The following is a 7,113-nucleotide window of genomic DNA, read 5'->3' on the forward strand; positions in this document are numbered from 1 at the left end:
ATTCATTTGCTTTGAAAATGATTCATGGCTTACAAGGGGTTGTACCACGTATGTACCATGACCCTTAATCCATACACTTGGTATCTCAGAGGCAACAGCCATTTCTTCCCCTCCATATGCTGTACAATAAATCTCTAGCCCTTCTGCCCTCCTGTAGTCTGCACTCAGCCTTCTGTCACCTAACAGCTGCACAGCAATCCCATCCAAGACTGCACTCTGTGGATAAAAGTTAAGTCAAAGAGTGTCCAGGACAGCCCCAACCCTGATGCAGCACAGCTAAACAGCCAGATGGCTGACAATAGGAGAAAACAGCCTTTTTTGCTGTTTGATAGTACTGCACCAGAGTTTTTGAATCACAGCAGTGATTTTGACTGCTCTTTACTCAGAGACAAAAAGCAGTCCTCTGAGTGCAACCCAGAGCTACAGCTTACATTGCTACAAATACAGTGATATGGACAGCACAATGACAGTGTACAAAAAGACAGGACACTAGTATGACTTGTTACAGTGTCCTCTAATTTTGATGGCTAGAGTTTTCCCTAGCATATGCTATTAGAGTAACACTTTAGTTACCTGAGTTCTAAACACCACTTCCTATAAATCAATCCATCTACTGCTTGACATAGTCAAGCCAGTAATACCCTTTCAGTTTATTGTTGATAATTCCTGTACCGCCAATTGACATAATGTAGTGGGGGGGGTGGCATTTCTAGCCAACCACAAAGCAAAAGCAATACACAAACTCCACAATGTTCCAAACAAGTAGGATACGTTACAGTCTTCTCCAGCAGCAAAAGTGTTTGGGTCATTGATATCTTCACCAGTGATGTAGCCCTTGTCGTACGCAGAGTTAACTTCCTAGAAAAAATGGGAAACAAGAGTCACAATTAATGCCCATAAAAACACATGAAAATAGATGACAGCTTCTGACCTGCACAAGACATATGAGACGTTCCCAATGACATGCAGTGAAATGCATTTCCTGTCATTTGCATGCGATAAAATAACCAAATCTTGTGATCCATAGTTGTACTTAACTCTCATTGCTGACAGCAGCTCTGCATCTTCCAAATACGTAAGATGTGTGTGTCACTCTTGTCCAGTGAGAGACCTTCACGACACAGACACTAATCATTTCCTATACATTAGCAAAGCTAGTTTCACACAGTTAACGCCCATTCAAACACAAACAAACATGTACGTGAAATTCCCAGTGATGTCCACCCAGTGAAGTCAATACCCCATTTCTAGCATGCCACAAGATTACCCAATTGCCTGATCCGTAACTACACTTAACTGACATGCCTCGCTGCAACTCCAGCTCTTCAAACAGATGCGTGGCAGTCTTGTGCGGCAAGAAATATTGAGATCTTAGACAGCAATTGCTCCCTTGAAAAGAAGGAAAAGCAGAGTCACACAATTAATGCCCTCCCAATACAATAGAAAGATGACTACATAGCAGTCTTCTCCAGCAACAGAGACCTTCAGATCACAGATATGAATCAATTCCATGGATTAAATTAATACCAATACAAGGACATGAAAAGAGCACACACACAAAGTTCCCAGTGACATGCACCTGGTGGAATCCATTTCCCGTGCAAGAACAAAAATCTCCAGTTCCATAACCATACTTAACTTAATATCAGAGATAGCCACGTTAGTCTGTTTCTTTGAAAATGAAAAGTAGTCATGGACTACATGGGATGAATTTCCTGTGACTCACTCCCTCGCCTCTGAGCTCAGATGCACCTGTGGCACAAAGACTACATTATTAACATAAGCTGGACCAGCACATTTGAGCACCCCCTGTGCTAAAATAATCTATTCTGACATCCCACAAGAGCCCAAAGTGTTCATGACCATACTGAAGGGTATTCCTTAAATGTAGCCCTCCCGCTTGCCCACCCCCATGGAGGGGCTTCATTAACTAGGATGCTCGCATCCTCTCCAGAAAACCACGGCCAAAATAGAACACAAGAGACTGAGGTAGTGGTGACCTGACAGATAAACCCGGTCCAGTGTAACTGGACAGCTGAGAATGGAGCATCTATCTATGCGCACATCACTGTCTCAGCAATTAACTTCCCTCCAGCTGACATACCTGTGCTCTGCACGATAAGCTTTCCACCCATCTCTCATGCTCCTGTACTCAATGTGCAATCTTTTAGAGGACTCCTGCTCATGAACAGTTTTACTGACAAAAGTGCCTCTGATCATCCAACCTTTCGGTACGTAAGTTGGATGGCCCTTCCAGCTTTCCGGGTTGTTTTCCTTTGTATGCAAGCCTTCTCAGTCAGCGATATGATGATCCAAGCCCTCCAGGGAGAGAGGCACTGTACTGCCTGCATGCTCATCTGCAAATAGGCAAAGCTTGAGCATGAACCTCAGTTGCTAAGACTGCTGGCAAAGCTCCCCGCATCACACTATAGACAGTCTCAAATACTTACTGCTTCCTTCAAAGCGAGAACACCTATACAATACTCTCCCTCCTTGGGCCGCCTTCTGCCCACCTCAAACGCTCTCACCCACAAAGCAAATAACCCTAATGGTACGTGCTTTTGATGCTCCCCCTTGCCCATTGCCAAAGGGGCCCGTGGCTAGCTAGGATGCTCACATCCTCCTCAGAAAACCACAAATAAGTAGGAGGACAGAAAGAGAAAGTAGTGGTAACCAGTCATGCAAAGCCAGTGCTGTGTAGGAAGTGACAGCGGAGAATGGAACATCTTTAGCTATGCCCATGTCCCTCTCCTGGCCATCAGATTTTGCTCACAGGAAAATGCAAACCTCTGCTATACTATGAACTGCCACCCACCTCTCACCCTCCTGTGGTGAATTCTGCCCCCCCCCCGCCCTGCAATCAATAGCAGCTTTTAGATACCACAAAGCCACACATGCTTCTGACCATCCAATCCCTTGGAAAATACTTAACTTAGACACCTGCTCCTGCTTGTGAGGCGTTTTTCCTGTATCTACAGGTCTTTGCTCCCATAGGCCGACGTCGCCCATTTGGCAATGCAGAGACGGCCGAATGCAGAAGTAGCCATGACCCTCTGTAGAATGAGAGGCTGGTGAGCCACGTGGAAGCATCTGGGAATACAAATGTGGCTTAATCGTACGCTGTTGTCCTAAATTCTGGTCAATGAGCTCCTGTCTCAACAATGAGACCAAAAAAAAAAAAACCCTTATCTACTGCTTCCTTAAAGAGGAGAAATGCTTACTGCACATTAGATGCCTCCCCTCTCACCCACCACACCCTCTGTGCCTCAACTGCAATTCCCCCTGCACACCTAAACACTATCAGCCATGCAGACTGGGTATGCTTCTACACGCTACTGGTGGTCCTTCTTACAAGCCCATGACTAACCAGGATGCTCATGTACCCTGCAGAAAACCAAAACCCAGGACAGGATAAGGAGGAAACGGTGCCGATTGGTCATGCAAAACTAGTGGGGTGTAGGAGGGAACCAGAGAACAGAGCATCGCTAGTTATAGATATCACTCTCCTGCCTATGAGAGCTTTCCTCCAGAGGAAGTGCATGCACCCCAGGTACAGTGTACTTCCCTTGCCCCCAGCCTTCATACTGCCAATGGAATGGGACAAATTTTAGAGACTTTCATGTCAACAAGGAGCCTCAACACCAGGAATGCTTCAGACCTTACCATCTTGCAGCTGATACTTAACTTTCAAAGTTAGACAGATGCCCTCCTTGACCTTTTCTCCTAGGTAGTCATCAAGCTTTCATTCTAATAGACTGAATTCGCTTGGACATATGCCATTACTATAAAAAAAACCAAAAAGAGATGGTCATGACTGATTGCATCACAAGACAAATCAATGCCAAATCTGGCTACAGCTGCCCATACAGAAAAATTTAGCTACAAAGCTGGTTTAGACATACTATTCACAGGGCTATACACAAGTGAAGATGAAAGAAGGGGAAAAAAAAAAGGCGGGGGTGGGGGAAGAATATATTGCTGGGTTATCAGCAATAACTCCTGTTAAGCATTATCGTACTCACATCAGCTCCCACCTCACCCAAACAGAACTGCTGGGCTTCATCATCACCCTCATGTTGTGAATACACAAACAATACAGAATAACTCCCATCACAGTGATAAGACATGAACCAAACTATGAATAATGTGAAATTAAGGAAAAGCATTAGCCATAAATATATTCCATTGTTACCTGAAAGTAGCAGGGACAGGGCTTCCCAGCTTTAGCATGCAACCACCAAGGCTTCTGGTTGAAGACTCCTACACCAGACAGCAACTCCAGATCTTCCAAGAGCAGAAGAGGCATGGCACTCTTCTCCAGCCACAGAGGCCTTCAGATCACAGAAATGAATTATCTCCTATAATTATAGCAAACAAGTTTCACACAGTAAAGGCCCATTTGAACACATGATTAAAAGGACAGCTTCCAACATACAAAGTTTCCACTGATGTGCACCCAGTGACGTCATTACACCATCTTTAGCATGCAACAAAATTAACTAGTTGCCTGACTGATAACTACACTTAGTTCACATGCCTGACAGCAACTCCAGATCTTCCAAAAGCAAAAGATGCATGGCAGTCCGTGTCCAGTTATATTCAGATCAGACAGCAATTGCTTCCTTAAAAGGAAAGCCAGATTCACACAATACCATTTCAACACATGAAAGATGACATCTTCAGTGCACACACCACATGTGAAGTTTCCTGTGACCTGCACCCAGTGAAAATCCATACCACATCTTTATCATGCTGCAAGTAAAAACTTCCTGTTGGATAAGTACACTTAACTCCCTATCTTTCAAAGGCTCAAAAAGCATGGCAGCCTTCTCCAGCAACAGAGACCTGCAGATCAGATATGAATCTTTTCCTAGAAATAAGGGAATCAAGATCCATACAATTAATGCTGCCCCCGCCCCGCCCCCCCCACCACCTGCCAGTGACATGCACTCAGTGGAATCCATTTCCCATGCAACAAAAATCTCCAGCTCTATAACTAGTTAACTTGCACACCTTGCAGAAAGTCCTCCGAGCATCACTGTTGCTGCGCGACACTTCTTCCTGCATAACCCCAAAAGACCACATGAGGTCACTGCATCTGTGAGGAAAGCGTTTTGGGCGTTACCTTGAGTGGCACTGTTGAGGCGTGAGAAATTTATTCATGCATCACAAAAGTAGTGATCACGCCGCTTACCTCAGAGCGGCCGCTTGTTCTGCTCCTGCCTTGGCCGGGATTGCCAGAAACGACATGGACTAAATGGCATGAGCTTCCCGTGGCTTGCTCGCTTGCCTCTGGACTCGGATCCGCCTGTGGCGCACAGGCCACATTATTCACAAAAGCCAGATCAGCGCATCACCCCCATCCCTTGCGCTAAAATAGTCTATTCTGACATCAAGACCTCGACGCATTCGTACCCACCCTGAAGGGTATATCTTTACAGTAGCCCTCCCGCTTGCCCACTGCCACGGAGGGGCTTCCTTAACTAGGACGCTCGCATCCTCTTCAGAAGAGCCACCACCAAATAGGAGACAAAAGACTCAGGTAGCGGTGACCAGTGAAAGAAACCCAGTACGGTGTAAATGGGCAGCTGAGAAAGAGAGCGTCTCTAGCTATGAGCACGCCACTCCCGGCAATTAACTTTTCTCCAGAGGATGTACGTGCTCTCTGCATAATAACCTCCCACCTGCTTCTCATTCGCCTGTACACAATGCGCAGTCTTTTAGAGGATTCCTGCTCATAAACAGATTACTGGCAAAAGTGTCTCTGGTCATCCAACCTTTTGGTAGATAATTAACTTGGGTGGCCCTTCCGGCTGTCCAGGTCTCGTTTTCCTTTGTACGTGAGCCTTCTCTCAGCCAGCGAGACCATCACGCAAGCCCTCCAGGAAAAGGGACACCGTACCGGCTGCGCGTGCACCTGCAAATAGACAAAGCTTGACTGCAAGCCTCAGTTGCAACAGCTGCTGACAACGTTCCGGACACCACAATATCGAATATTTGCTCAACTACTTGCAGTTTCCATGAGAGCAAACATATCTACTTTACTCCCTCCCCCCCCCCGCCCCCCACCGACTTCCACCCACACCGAACACTCTCACCCACACCGAAACTAACTACAGTGACACGCGCTGTCGACGCTCCCCCTTGCCCGCTGCCAAAGGGGCCCGTGGCTAGCTAGGATGCTCACATCCTCCTCAGAAAACCACAAGTCGGTGAAGGACAGAAGGGGGAAGTAGTGGTGACCGATCATGCAAACCCAGTGTAGGAAGTGACAGCTGAGAATGGAGCATCTTTAGCTATGCCCGTGTCCCTCTAACGGGGAAGTTTTCCCCAAAAAGATGCAAACATCTGCCACGCTATGAGCACCCACCTGCCTCACACTCCTGTGGTGAATTCTTCCCAGCAATAACAGCAGTTTTTAGAGGACCCCCGTTCAAAGACAAAACTCCGCAAAACCACACACGCTTCTACCCTTCCACCCTTTGGAAAATACTTAAGCAGCTGCTCCTGTCTGAGAGTTGTTTCTCCTCCGTCTCCGGCTCTTCGCTCCCACATGTCGACATCGCTCCATCGGCGAAGCAGTGGCTGCAGAACTAGCCGCGACCCTCCGTAGAAAGAGAAACTGCTTGGCGATGTGGACGCATCTGCAACTACAAACATGCTCAATCGTAACCGGTTGTCTCAAGTTTTGGTTGACAAGCTCACAGCGCAACGACACAAAAAAATGACCTTATGTACTGCTTCCTTAAAAAGGACAAACACTTACTGCACATTACAGACACCCGCCCCCGCCCCGCCCCCATAAATGCTCTTAGCCATACAGACTGGGTATGCTTCTATACACTACTGGTGAACCTGCTCCTTGCGAGCCCATGACTAATTAGGATGCTCACCTACCCTGCAGAAAACCAGCACCCAGGACGAAATGAAAGAAGGAAGCAGAGGTGACCAGTCATGCAAAACCAGTGCGATCTAAGACAAGGAACCAGAGAACGGAGCATTGCTAGTTACACATGTGTGACTCTGAAAAGTTAGATTTCCTCCAGAGAAAATGCATGCTCCCTGAGTACGGTGTACTTCCCCCACCTCCAGCCTTCATACAGCCAATGGAAA

Source organism: Carettochelys insculpta, chromosome 16, assembly GCF_033958435.1.
Source record: "Carettochelys insculpta isolate YL-2023 chromosome 16, ASM3395843v1, whole genome shotgun sequence".
NCBI lineage: Eukaryota > Metazoa > Chordata > Testudines > Carettochelyidae > Carettochelys > Carettochelys insculpta.